At 34.0% G+C, this 14,283-nt stretch overlaps 1 pseudogene; it reads right to left on the reverse strand.

The window, feature by feature from the left end:
- The window catches only part of LOC117100196, a 32,816-nt pseudogene that overhangs the window by 8,830 nt on the left and 9,703 nt on the right, over positions 1–14,283 (reverse strand).

Below are 14,283 nucleotides of genomic sequence, written 5' to 3' on the forward strand. Positions count from 1 at the left end.
CACCCAACATTGTTCACCCTGTTGCCCACCCACTTTAACAATGGTATATTCCAATTGGGTGGTTTATGTCCTGGGTGGTTTATGTCCTGGGTGGTTTATGTCCTACATTCGTGTGTGTTATCCCAACCTTTCTATACAAAGACGGTTAAATGTGTTCATGACATTATTTAGTTTGAGACACATTTCAAAATGCAAAATCAGTTGGCCAAGAACTAAAACTAAATGAAAACTACTTTCTACTACATTCTGTAATTTACAATGGACAAAACATGTTGAGAACATGCTCAGAAACCAACCTAATGTAAAAAAAACCCCAGAAATTTACAACATACATTTTACAAATTTTTTACAGACATGTTTTTTCTTGTATACTTTTAATATCAGAACCCCAGGATTATTCAGATAAAATATGGCAATATTTCTTTCAATTTGAAATTAAAAATTAAATTTAAGGAGCTTTTGGTAGTATTTAAAGCTGGCTAAAACATTTCCAAATCTACTCCCAAAAATCACCTTTGAAACTGAATATTATACATATTATCAACTGCATATATTGAAAGAGTTTCCTATTTATCCAATTTAAAACTAATCCATAACGCAATAGAAAATTTTCACAGAATTTCTGAAAAGAAAGTTACCTTGGAAAATGTTTGAGCCAGATGGAATGCCAGCCTTCCAGTTGCACATCCAAGAACAAGTGTGGATTGGAATTGATTGATGTAATTTTTCACCGCCCCATCGACAAACTCAGCCAGATTATCGTAGTAATTATTGACGCTGATGCCATATTGTTTGTAGAGCATTTCATTGGGATCGTCATTCAAAAACTGTTTATTTGTACTTGGAAAGAACATACTGTCATGGACAATAGGCAACAATGATGGGTTTTCTGAAAAAAAAATTAACCTAATAGAATAAACCTAATGATAATAATAAATAAACATCAATAATAACATTTAACCCCTTAAAACAGTATACACTATAATGTTTGTCAGATTAAAAAATTTAAAATTGATCAGAGTGACATCCAATACAACAGATGACATACAATTTGTTTGATAGTATATATCTAAAAAAAAATATAAGACAAGCTTTGATCAAACATTTTTATGTCTGACAGATAAAATTTTAACAGGATACAGCGCATATAACCCAGTTAAAAAACAAAAAAGTAATAATATAAAATTAAGGTGAAAAAAGGAAAGAAGTACATAAACATGAAACTTACTTTACTTGGCTTATTTATACTTGAGAATAGAGTACATAGGTTCTCTTTATCTCTTAGTCCTAGTATTTATATAAGAAAGTATAATACATACTCCAAGTATTGAAATGCATGCCATCGTGTTGGGATTCATTTCAATACCTGGAGTATGTATTATACATTCTTATCTGAGATTGTTCAGTGGATCTTTCGGTAGTATTTATATTCAATCTAAAAATGTATCCACATAATCCGTATTAATCCGCGCTATACAATAATGAGAGAATACATGCCTTTATAGCCAAAGGAAAGAATGTGTACTTCAGAGTCAATCAGGTGGATTGGAGGAATATCACAGGGATTAATATTGCAAACCAGTCGGAATCCCATGTGTTGGAAGAAATGACGCCGGAAGTCAGCGCGGCCAAACCTGGATGCTTGCTGTCCTGTTGATGCCCACGAGCCTCCCTGAAATAATACAACTTGTCAAATATTTGTCAAGTTATCTGCTTTTTAAAAATTTTATTCTTTACCTGAAAGACTGCTCAGGGAAAACAACCCCTGGTCATCTGTAGATCCCAGCAACACAGTATATATAAACATCATAAAACAAATTATAAACATTAAAAATACAGTATTCAACAGGTCGCATGGCAGAAGCACTATAACATTTCACTAGATTGTATATAAGGTCTATGTATACAAACATATTACATGACAATACAAAAAAAAAGGTTGTCTTTTCCAAACCCAATGGACCAGACATAGAAAATGTATAGTGGGCTTTAAAATCATACTCTAAGAAGGAGACTACAGCACTTGTATGTGGTATGAGAAGGCTACTTTTCAATCTTTAGCTAATATATTAGCTTAAAGCAGGGAACAGTGGAATTACATTAAATTGTAATTTCACTGTTCCCTGGCTTAAAGATAGCTATAAAAAATGTTTAAAATACATTTGGAATAGGAAAAAAATCCATAAATATTGCATATCATTGTAAAAAAGCAAAATATTAATTTAAGGTTTTAATTTTAAAACCAATAGTTTATTACTAATATCCACGGAATGATGACAGGGTGTTGTTATTTGAAGTATTTTAGTGTCTTTTTTGATTCTTAAATGTATTATACAAATTTTATCATAGAATGCCAACGAACGAATGAATGAAGAATGAACAATGAATGAATGAATGAACAAATGAATGAGAATGAATAAATGAGTGAATAAATGAATGAATGAATGAACAAATGAATGAATGATATTTTTATTCATGGCAAATTTTAAACTTAATTTAGTATTACAGTACTGTATTCTTTTTATTTTTAATCTTTATGGCTATGTTCTTAGTGTTTTTTACTGTATCCAAATTTACTGTACTTATTCAATTTTAACCATCTGTTTCAATCCATTTTTCGTCTGATCTTTAAAATGTTTATTTTGTACGCTTTTTCATATTTATATTGTAATATGTGACAAGCATGGCAAATTTCAAGACATTTGATGAGTTCGACCAATAAAATTGAATTCAATTCAATTCAATTGATGCTTATAATTATACTCAAGAGTCCCCACATTGCTGTTTTAAATGTTAGCAACAAAATAGAGGAGCAACAAATAGAGATGTAAAACCATTGAAAAAAGATTTACTATCAACTTATTGCAGCACTTTTACTGACATTTTAAATAACTTTCAGCCCATTGATAGCGCTCAAATACTCTTTGAGAATCAGGGGAGAAGCCCTTGAAAACTCGGATAATTTAGCATTTTGGAATGCACTGATTTTAGGGTCTCACAAACTATTTACCAATTGCCTGTGCCTAACACCAAGTGAGGTTCACAAATAATGGGAGATCCTATCAGGTAAATAGTACCCAATCAACGGTGCTGCCAGGAATTTGCCAACAATGGGTCCGACATGTCTGACAGAGTGGTCCAAGCCAAGGGGCGGACTAGAGCCTCGAATCTCTAATAAGGTTCACTGGGGGAGTTTTTATGGCTTAGTATATGCATGTCCAAATGCCCTTTTAGACCACAATATTAGGGATTGGCAATCAAAATACAGTAACGTTACTTGAATATTAAGTGATTATCTATTTCTTTTATTTCTTTTATTATTTATTTTCTTTTTATTTTTGCGTCTGACAACAGGGCTCCTCCCCACCTTCGCGCTGGCGGCACCACAGTACCCACTGGTTTGTGTGGACAGTGAATAAAGGTTAACACCGTTTTGTCATTAAAACCATGGAGGAATTAGTTTAGACCAAACTAATTCCTCCATGCTAATCTAAAAAAAATTGTGGCACGTAAAATTAAACTATTGCAGTAGCGGATCCATCCAGGAATTCAAAATAGAGGGCCCGGGGGCAGATGGAGATGTAAAGAAAGTTATGATTTTACTGTTGGATGGACAGAAATGGCACATTTAGACCTAAATTTGAATATAATTTTCTTTTTCCACATATTTTTTTGTTAATAATTTTCAATAATTTAGAAGGCCCTGGCCATCTGGGAACCCTTGAACCCGCAACTGAATTGAAATAAACACAGTAAATCAATCATTACTCCTCTGAAATTTAAAAACATAAATAATATTGAGTGGCCCGCTGACCTTTTTTTTTTCTTCAAAAATATTTAAAAAAAAACAAAACTAATTCCTTTCCGAGCCACTGGGGCTCATAGGGCTGGAACTTATCCCCAGTTTCTGTAGTGTGAAGCGGATGAGTACTCCCCCTGGACGGGACACTAGTCCATCGCAGGTTAGTCCCCAGCAGATTGCTGGTATCCACTGATACAGCTGGGTGGACTGAAGCAATGTAGCTGAAGTGCCTTTCCCAAGGACACAAGCGAATAAGTTGAACATTATTTTGCATTATTATGTTTAAACCTATCTATGAATGGGCCCCTAATAGCAATGTGTCCTAGTGTTTTGCACTGGCTTAACTTCCCATCCCTACGCCACTATGCCTAACCAATAATGAAGGTATTACCATTATGACATTATGAAATCCATCATAGGCTTGCGTTGAGAAGTCATCATATAATGGATGCGTTTCACTGTTGGGAAAACCATTATAATGATCTTCCGACCACTCCCACACATTGCCGTACATATCGTGAAAACCAGCCTCATTCGCAGGGAACATATTCACGGGCTGCGAAGCAAAACGGTAACCAAAAAGTGAATTGTTTTATAAAGTAATTGCTTATTTTCATTAGTTTTTTATAATCACTTCATTTATTGAAATGAATTAATGAATCTAGCAATAGTATGAATTATATATGGTTACTGTATATAATTTACCAATTTATATATACTAAAGAAAAACTTAAAGGGCATTAATATACAGGTAAAATGAGTAATTTAAAATACTCAAAAATATACATACTAAAACATTCCTTATGTTATCAAATCAACCTTCTCAATAAATATTTGACCCGTTTGCATCAAAAATCAATATTCTAGTGCAGCAAATTTTCATTGATTCAAAGAAGCTAGCTCATTAATCTATGTGACCTTGAATCTGTTCTGAGGTAGCTATGGTTTACAACACGCACTCACCAAATTTGGCATGTAGCGAATTTTAATTGATCACACACATCCACACTACACACTTGGAATGCATTTTGTATGTGCAGGTCAGAAGTAGGTATATCCGACCAGTTGGTCGAAATCTAGTTTGCTGAGACCCGGTTTGCCGAGTTTATGGCCACTTTGCTGAAAACCAGTTTGCCGAATTCAGTCCACGAAAACATGAAATCCCAGTTTGCCGAACCCAGTTTGTCAAATTTCCATAGTAAGCATTTAATAAAAAGTTCTGTAGCACCTATTAATTTGCCTTGAATGCAAACTTGCAGTAACATCTCATGTCTCATGTAGAATTTCGAAAAACTGGACAGGGTAAAGATTTATCGGCAACATTTTTTTTTTTATCACAATCGGGCTCACTTTAATTAATGTAATTCGATGTGGAAATTCAAACAAACGAGACATGATTTATAGGCCATTTTCCCTTAGTTTTAATAATTTATCAGTGACTGACAAGTATTAACCAAAGATTTTGAGGGAAAAGACATTTTTTTCTGGACTTAAACATATTTATTTTAATGGGTCTCGGTCTATCATAAATTCCTGCAGTATTATTTGTCTATTTCCTTACGTCCGTAATTAGGCAACATTTCCACGGAAAATAAGCCTAACTATGGAAGTTCTGTGGTACTTGGAAAGACTGGATTATGATGATGTGACAACTTTGGTATACTGTAGGGCCAAGCCCTTCTAGGTAAAACTAGGCTAGTCTTGGACTAGGAGAACAGAATGAGTTGTTTTACATGTATCAAAACTCCTGTCTATATAATTTATTTTTAATGATTTTTCTTTCTACTTAAGGTGTGAAATATCGTATGGTTTCTCTTGAGGTAACAATGTAAAAGTAACTCATTTGGACGTGTACGTAGTACTAATGGAACCAGGAGTAGTGGCCTGAAACTACACATTCGTTGTATCATATTGATTTCATGGAAGTAAAAAATGATGTGTAAAAACAAGATCAGAACATTAATACAATTTTTTGATTAGTACTTTAGTTATTCCTGCCAGTTTGAAGTTGAAAAATAAGATTTCGAACGAACTTCATTTAAATTTACACTAAAATTCTTGATGAAGTACTGAATGGCCTATAGGCCTATACTATATAATTATTAATGTATAAACTCCTAATAAACTTTCATAACATATTTTCAAGTTCATAATTTACAACCTATTCTGCCAAAAAAGATATAGTATACATGCTGGATCTCAGAAAAAGATGTTTCCAAAATGCCTACACTCATCTTTACAGGAAGATGCTCCAACAACATTCTACAGATTATCACACGTATGTAGACGTATCATACACATGCAGAAGATGCACAACTGTATCTGCCCACCATTGAAAATTTCACCCATATGTTGAAAATGCATTGAAGCTGTACATCAGTGGCTTACTGGTCTTGTTCCTCACATCAACATGACAGAAGTCCTCCAGATTCAATCTAAATTCATCCATAATGTGCCAGTCTGTCACAACCTTTCAGTTTGTAAAGCAATATTACTCATCATTCTGCTGTCCGCAATGTTGGTGTGAACTTCGACAGTGCATTGATGATGAGCAACACGTCAACAACCTGTGCAAGTCGACTTTATTTTTCACCTGAGGAACATTACAAACATTCACAACTTTACCGATGATGCCACCCACAGGATTGTGCATGTTCTTACCACTACCAGGCTCGATCACAGCGCATATGCAACAATATACTTTATGGCCTACCAACTAACTTAATTAAACAACTTCAGCTTCAACTCAACTCTGCTGCTTGCCTTTCAACGTTCACACCTCGATTAAACCACATTTCACCAGTACTTAAGCGTCTTCCACTGCTTGCCAGTCACGCAAAGGAATTTTTTTAAATTCTTATTCTAACATACAAAGAATTACATGATGAGACTCCACCATATATTTCGGACCTTATCAACGATTTTTTGCGATTAACCGTTTGGAATCATATGGTAAAATAGCTTTCCATCTTGCAGCGCCAAAACTCTGGAATGCTTTGCCACTGGACATTCGTGAAGCACCTCTTACTTTTTTCAAGTAAGGACAAAACCACACATTTTTTCGCATAGCTTTTTAGTCTCTCCTACATTTTTTGCCTTTTTTCTTTTCCTGTTTTTTAGGCTAGGAAAGTCAGATGCCAGTTTCAATTGTGCACCTGTGAATTACAAGCCTGCAAACTTTCCAGTAGAATTTAAATTGCAGGAGAACAGTGCTGTGATTCTGGTTCCTCTGCTGGTGTTGTTCTTTTTGGTTTTGGTGTAGTTTTTTCAAGTACATGAGATGCACCCATGCGTATCAACGATCATTATTCAAATGTGCAGGAATGCAATTCCAACCAATGAAATACAAGAAATCTCCACAGATTAGAAAGAATAAACAAATATAGGGACTCACATGCCTAGTCTTTAGTAGTTATTATCACTAAAGTTTTTCTTCTAATGTAATTACAATGAGTTCAAAAGCATAGCAACATTTCTTTTTTTATTGCTGCGCTTATTAAATTTATTTAAAAATAAATAAATCTTACACTGGAAGAGTTGTAGGCCATATCGGAGTTGAATTTTTTTCTAAAATCATCACAGAATAGAGGATCACATGAGACATCAACATCAGTATCAATCTGAAAAAAACCCAAATAATCAAAGTTTTTTAAGTTTAGTTCCTTATGTAAACCCTGTTGAGACACCTTCATGCCAAACGAAGTGTGTAGTAGGTGTCTCCTTAATAGGGGTTTTGCTTTTAAAAAAGCTGTGTCCCCTTGGGATGTCACCTTAAAACATAGGGACTGCCCTTTAAGATGGGTGTCCCAAGGAAGGGATTCTACTGTTTCAATATGTATTTTGTACATGTTGTAGTTTTGCAATATGGAACTAAATCATATTTAAAGACTAAAAACTGTACCAAAACTGCCATACATCTACTTCAAATTGCTTTGAAGTTTTTACCGTCTCACTTTCTGAATAAGTAAGATGTTAATTTACAAATAAAATTGTCTCCTTAATAGGAGTGTCCACAGAAGAGGCATGTCCCAAAATCTGCTATATTTCAATTCTTTAGAACTGACCACATTTACACAATCTTGAAGGCATGAAAGTAAGTTGGGGACATTCCCCTCCCCCAGGCTGCAAATAGTTCCACTAAGTAGATTAAAATAGTAAAATTACTGCTGGATTCTCATTCCCGCCCGAAAGCAGCCTATGTCTGTGGAAGGGTTCACAAAAACACACCAACCTGGTTTCCTTGCATCACTTTGTGTTCCGCTTCACTGGGTAGGCGGTATTCGGGCCCTTTCCAAGCACAATAGGCTTTAGCCTCATGGTAATTAACATCTACCGGCCAATCGCCAGGCAAGTCAATCACCTCGGTCATCGTCCGATATCTACCATATTAATCAATAAAGCATTAAACATAAAAATCCTTCTACCGACACTTGAAAATAGGAAGATAAGACATTTTAGTCACAATCAATGATATTTCTGGAGTTTATGATACAGAGATAACCGATACAATGACCTATCAGGATAGAATTATCAGACTGTAGGAATTGGTTGAATAAAGTTTGGTGTTAACCCGTGATTTATCACTATTTGCATTCTTCTATAGATATAGCTTTGTCCCTCTTATCAGCGGTGTAGCTTGGTGAGAACTAGTGGCTCCAGTGCAGGACTAATAACCGGGCCCTTTGATGTGGAGCATCAACCGTGGGCCGTGGCCTGAGGGGGGAATTTTTAAATTTTTAGAATCCTTATTTTGAATTAAAAGAATGGAGTACGGTAGGCCTAGAGTACTGATTTACATTTTCAGAAAATTCATTGAGAGAATTAAGCTGGACTCGTGACTGTAATTTACTCAAAGTTGTATAGTGCCTTCTATTATTGTAAGGTCAGAAGAAGGTCGAGTTTGTTGAATATGGTGACAATAAAGACAACCAGTGTTCAATTGTCTCAGAGTAATGAGAGACATAACAGTGACAATCTGATGTACCTGCTGATGCTAAATTATACTCAAGAGCCCTCACACTTTACTGTTTTAAGAGTTAGCATCAAAATAAAGGAGCAAGAGATAGAGATGTAAGACCGTAGAAAAAAGAACGCTATCAACTTAATATAGCACTATTAATGATGATATGTCAAATAACATTCAGACCATTGATGGTGCCCGAAGTTGCTCGAAGGGCCACCTGATACTCTCTGGGGATCAGGGGTGAAGCCCTCGAAAACTCAGACAATTTAGCATTTTGGAATGCACAGATTTTAGGTTCTCACAAACTATTATTCACTAAATGCCTGTGCCAAACAACAAATGAAAGACTTTAACACCTGCATTTTCACAAATAATGGGAGATCCTATCAAATAAATTTAATTGACAAGCATGCAGTACAAACATATTTTATTTTATTGTTTGAACCAGCACTTTTAACTGTTAAATAATAACGCGAAGAGCACAGGGGCCTTCTTTGTCATAATGAGATAGTATAAAATACTAGCTATTATTAGTACCCACTGGCTTGTGTAGGACATCGAATAAAGTTTTGAAACTGTTATTGTCACTATAACTATATGGAGGACAATTGCAGTAGAGGATCCATTCTGGAATTCGAAGTAGAGGGGATAAGGGAGGGACTATAACAGATGGTCTAAGTAAATTTATGATTATATCACTTCTAAATGGCACTTTTAGATTTAAATTTAAATATATTTTTTCTCCATTTGTTTTATAGTTTTGAACAATTTAGGAGGACAGGGCCCTTTAGGGCCCCTTGAATTCGCCACTGAATTGAAACAAACAAATACAGTAACTATACTCTAAACACCTAAACAACAACTCATCGGATTGTCCATATTCAAACTGCAACATCTTTCAGCCATTGAAGTTACAAAATAATAATAATGATCTTATGCTAATTAATTAAAAAGAATTACCCATATTTATTGTTGTTGAGGATGTAGCCATGTCCATTCACTCCATTTGTGTGTCCATTTACTTGACCACTCATATTTCCATTTTCTTGGCCATTTGAAATATCTGTGGACAGGCAGTGAGAGTATCCAGAAAGGTTGCTGCCACAGCCAGATTTGCAACCTTAGAATATAAAACATAAAAATTGATTTACATTATGGAATCAAAAAAATAACAAATATTAAAAATACCGGATTCAAACAAAAAATATACATAGACAAACAAAGTTAGAAGTAACAAATAAAGGAAACCTTGATTTTATTTGTGTTTGATTTGATGATAATAATTAGTTTGATCTCCATTGGAAACATTTTGCTAAAAGTGTCAATGTGCCTTATGTTAAAAATAAAATGCTGAATTATGCAAAATGTAAATTAAAAAGATGTTTGAGTTGTGTTTTAATGTTTGTCAAATTTTAATTGGTATACAGTCATTATATAGGGCGTCCATAGCACAGACAAATGACAAACTTTCATAAAATTATGTTGAAGGGCAGAATGTGTTAAAATAAACTGAGGATGACGTCAAGTCATATAGATACAGTAGATGAGTTGTGTAAAGAATTTTGGGAAAGTGTCGTGAGTAGTATATTATTTTAAAGTCTGACCAGGACATTTTTCCCATATTTGGGAGGCTCTCGACCAATCAATAGCAATGCATGACCTCAATTTGCATAAAATGACAAATGGGATTATTCCATTTATGATCAGAGGTGTTTAACCATAAACTTATACCAATAGGAGTAGGGCTGTTTAAAACTTCACCTATTCCAATTTTAGAGCAAGGGTGGTAACCCTAAACCTATTTCATTTTTAGAGCAGGGGTGTTTAACCCTAACCTACTCCATTTTTTAAAGTTTATGTGTTTAATCCTAAACCTATTCCATTTTTAGAGCAAAGGTGTTTAACTCTAACCCTATTCGATTTTTAGAGCAGGGTGTTTAAACCTAACCCTACTCCATTTTAGAGTAGGGGTGTTTGACCCTAACCCTTTGCCATTCTTAGAGCAAGGGTGTTTCCTTAAAAATAATATAAAGCTGTTCTTTCTGAAGTCTGTGGACATAAAATAAATCAAATAAATGGAGAATAATACAAAAAAGACAATTTATAAAAGAGAAACATTTTACAACATTAAAATTAGCAAATAATATGGATGGAGATAAAATGTAACATGAAACAACCAAGAACAAATTAAAAAGACAATGTAATCATTACAGAAAATGTTGAAAATGAATATCAAAGTTTGGATAAACACACAAAAAAACAAAATCTCAGTGCATTCCACAGAAGGCTTAAAAGACAATGGAAAAAAATGCTGTATAAAAATCAAGAAAAAAAAAAAACAAACATCAAGCCAGCAAGCAAACCGAAATATACCACCGTCACCGCCATCCGTAGAGTCTATGGACTCCGGTTAGAATCAATGCAATGACATTTTTACATTTTATGAAAAGATAAATGAAAATTCGGTTCAATGTCAAACTTAATCTTATGCATATACGCTACTAGTTTATTTAACATTGTGCTTTCTTTATCAGGTTGACAACAAATAACAAAGTTAGGGTAACAGAATCATTAGAAGTGCCACAATAATAGTAGATTAAGTTAACAATGTTTGCAGCTTGATTCTATAATACCAATCCCACATCCGTAACAGGGGCAGATCCAGGGTGTTGGGAGAGGGGGATTGGATCGAAAGACAAGACTACCGTATGGGAAATACTTATTTTAGACACCTGGAATAACCTCTAAATAACTACCAAGGCCTATTTTAGAGTTTTGGCCTACGCCATAGCTTCGCTCTTGTATAAGCACTGCAGCTTTACTTTGATTCACCACTGAATACCTCTATCACAAGGGGGAGTCAAACATGCATATTCATGTATATCAATTCACCTAACTGACCTAATGCGGTCGGCTCTTATGCACCCACATCCCCTCCCCTAAATATGCCACTGAGTAAAAAACACTTAAAAAATTCTTATCCTTAATTACCCAGGTCAGAATGCAAAACATCGCAAGTGATATGACAGCATATTTTTTTTTAATGTAGTGTATATCATATCATATCAAAACAAACTGAGAAAGTTCAAAAGTTAAAGAAATCCTACCACTCGAGCACACCCAAAATGTTGGATGTTTAGATTCTCGAAAACACCTCCATGTCCAACCTTCATTAGACCAAAAATCCTTCTTTTCGTAACCACCGTCTTCCACAAACTCCAAAAATTCTTGGTTTGTGATCAGATACTTGGTGGCTTTGAATGCCGGAACCCTATAGATTATAATGTTCAATATAGTGAAGACATACCGTTTATACTCGTGTATAAGACAAGGCTTAAAATAGCAAATTACGATCGAAAAACAGGTGGTCGTCTTATACGCGCAACATACAAATTTTAAATTTATTAAAATTAAATCATGTCTTATGTACAGATCGTCCGTAATAAGCAAATTTAGTACTCCAATTAAGCTACTAAATGTTAATATGACTGAACGCAATTTTAAATACGAGGAAATAATATATTGATGAACATTTATAAAGTTATTGATTCATATAATGGTATTATTTTGGAAAATTAGTCTTACATTTGTCTTCGTTTATAGCCAGCTAGACGCAGTATGAAGACCATAAAAAGCAGAAAAAAAGTAGGAACTCGGACCGTAATACATAGGGGTCGTCTTATACGCCCGACGTACAAAAATCGTCAAAAATCTGTTCAAACTTGGAGTCGTCTTACAGGCGGGTCGCCATATACGCGAGTATATATAGTACTTTTTAATGCATTTCCAAAAGCATCGCATGAAATGGAGACATATGTTTATTAAAAAATAAATAAATAAAATGAATATTTAGGATTTCCCACAAAATAAATTAAATTGCTTACAATCCTAAGGCAATGAAATAAGCTTGATAGCCATCTGAAAGTACAATAGAACCCCTAATTAAGCGACATCTTCAGAACCAAAAAGTGTCCAATTAATAGGAATTCGCTGTAGTGTTAATTAAAAGATATACTTTCCCTCTTTTTGTGGCATAAAATGTGTCTGCCTAATAGGGGTATCACTTTTAATTGTGGTGTCCCAGAGGAGAAGTTCTACTGTATATCTTTAAAATTTTGAAAGAATAGTGGCAAAAATAATATATCATTTATTTCATTTAATTATTATGACATTATACTGGCGAACTCTTTTTTTTAAGAATACAGTTAAGTTTTATATAGAATACTTACTTTACAGTTGTTTGAGGGTACTCGTTACACCAGCCGTATGATGGGAAATCAACAGGCTTACCATATGTAACCTCCGTTTCCTTGGTGCAGACAAAAGCATTTTTTCCAGCTCCATTTTCTGCAAAATAAAGAAAACATGGTTCAGATACCAATAGTTAATCTAATTTTTTAATTGATTTTAAAATTCAATTTTAAGCAACTGATTTCTTTTTAAACACATATGAAAACAATTATTATGCATTTCACAGCAGATACTGAAATTTGTAGGTTATACCAACAACTAAATAAAATAATTGTGTTAATTTACTATGTTTTCTTGGAGCGTTTTTCCAATCTTGCGGGACACAAACCATTTCTATCGGTAGCTGACGTATAAGGACAGACGATGTCTCTATATGAATTCTCTCATGGTCAATACCCATTAACAATGCCCACTATAAAAAAAAAAATTGTAAAAAAGAATTAGAATTAGCAACAGTGAAGTACTTCCACTGCATTAATACCATTATGTCACAATGGGCTAGTTCACGTTTTCCGTGCTTTAAGACTCAGGCATAAAATAAGTGCTATAGAAAACTACATTACATGTGTCTGCACTAGTGGAAGGGCAAAAGCAGCACCTGCCATTTAGTTATATACAATTTTTAAGATTCGTATGAATAGAAGACCAACGCAGACAAAGTTAGTTTTTTTGTTTTGTTTTTTAATATTGTATAATTGCACCAGAAAGCTTGTGTGCTAGCAAGATTTAGTGGGATGCATTCAGTTTATGTCTACATAATCCATCAAAATGTAAAACTATTGTTCATTGGAGCAAAATTAGATTGTGGCTAGTGGAGAATTTAAACATTGCCATTACTGTCCTGCAGCATTTTAGTGCAATCCTCAACACTACTTTCTTAAGTTGAATATAAATTGCTCAAATCTTAACACCAAAGTTCCAACTCTTTTAAACTTTCTTAAATCATTCATAAGTGTTCTTAAAAAATTATTACCCCACGATTCCATTCAGTCTCTAAAAAGAAACAAAGGGTGCATAAACAAAAGTTAACAACATTTTAACATTGATTTGAAAATTATTATAAATGATTTATCCCATAATTTCCATCGATGGTACATCTGATCATGTTTATCATCACAAACTTTATTTGAAGCTTTTTTATTTTACATTGTAACACAACTTCAGAACCTAAATTGAAAAGAAGAGTTTGATTACTGTTGCAAATAATATACAGGTATTATCTGTGTAAGTACAGGTATTTAAAAAAAAAAGTAAAAATTCGAATAGA

The sequence above is a fragment of the Anneissia japonica genome, unplaced genomic scaffold, assembly GCF_011630105.1.
Source record: "Anneissia japonica isolate Jap-2015-1 unplaced genomic scaffold, ASM1163010v1 scaffold324_len738069_cov173, whole genome shotgun sequence".
Taxonomy (NCBI): Eukaryota; Metazoa; Echinodermata; class Crinoidea; order Comatulida; family Comatulidae; genus Anneissia; species Anneissia japonica.